This window comes from Propithecus coquereli, unplaced genomic scaffold, assembly GCF_000956105.1.
Source record: "Propithecus coquereli isolate 6110/MARCELLA unplaced genomic scaffold, Pcoq_1.0 Scaffold489, whole genome shotgun sequence".
Taxonomy (NCBI): Eukaryota; Metazoa; Chordata; class Mammalia; order Primates; family Indriidae; genus Propithecus; species Propithecus coquereli.
Genome location: NW_012150718.1, coordinates 282,525 through 283,657, shown reverse-complemented (window position 1 = coordinate 283,657; position 1,133 = coordinate 282,525).

Here is a 1,133-nt window from a genome sequence, read left to right as displayed (position 1 = left end):
ATGGGATACTGCTACACACCTACCAGAATGGCTAAAATCTCAAAATACCAAATGTTGTTTAGTATATGAAGCAACAAGAATTCTCTTTTACCACTTGCTGATAGGAATACAAATGGTACAGCCACTTTAGAAGACAGTTCGACAGTTCCTCACAAAGCTACATACATTCTTAGTATATAATACAGGAATCACACTCTTAGATATTTATCCAAATGTATTGAAAACATATCCACACAAGCACTACACATGAATGTTCATAGCATCTTCATTCATAATTGCCCCAACATGGAAGCATCTTCACTTTGAGATGCACTTCAAAAGTGAGTGGAAAAACAAACTGAATGGAATAATTTTTCAGTGATAAAAATATGAGCTGTCAAGGTACAAAAAAAAATAGAGAAACCTTTATTGTGTATTACTTAGTGAAAGAAGACAGCCTTAAAAGGCTACATACTGTATGATTTCAACTATATGCCATTCTGAAAAAGGCAAAGCTGTAGAGGCAAGTAGCAAGATCTGTGGTTACAAGGGGTTTGTGGATAGAGAAGGAAGGAGAAATAGATAAAACACAGGGAAATTTTAGGGCCATTTTGTATGATAATATAACGGTGGATACATGGCATTCTGTATTTGTCAAAACCTGTAAACTGTACCACACAAAGTGTGACCCTTAATGGTAATAATTATGGTAATACACTGTACACCTTTGTTAATAATAATCTATCAATATTGATTCATTAATTCTAACAAATGTACCAAGATGTTAATGCAAGATGTTAATAAGAAGAGAAACTGGAAGGGGGGTATATTAGAGTTCTTTGTACTACGTGCTCAATTCTGTAAACCTAAAACTGATCGATATGATGAAGTGTATTAATTAAAAGAAAAGACAAACCAACAACAAGTAGATTGATTGTTCAACTGAGGTTTGTTCTTCAGGTTTCTTGACCTCACCACTAATTTGAATAGGAACTTGAGTAATATTTTAACTGAATACAGAAGCTGGTATGAGGTGTTTTCTATAGTATCTGCTACTAGAATGATCTCTATCCTGAAAAATTACATGTCTTAGAATAGACTATGCACAATTAGGTGCTTAACAATCAGAGTCTATTGCTGCCTTCGGTAAATTC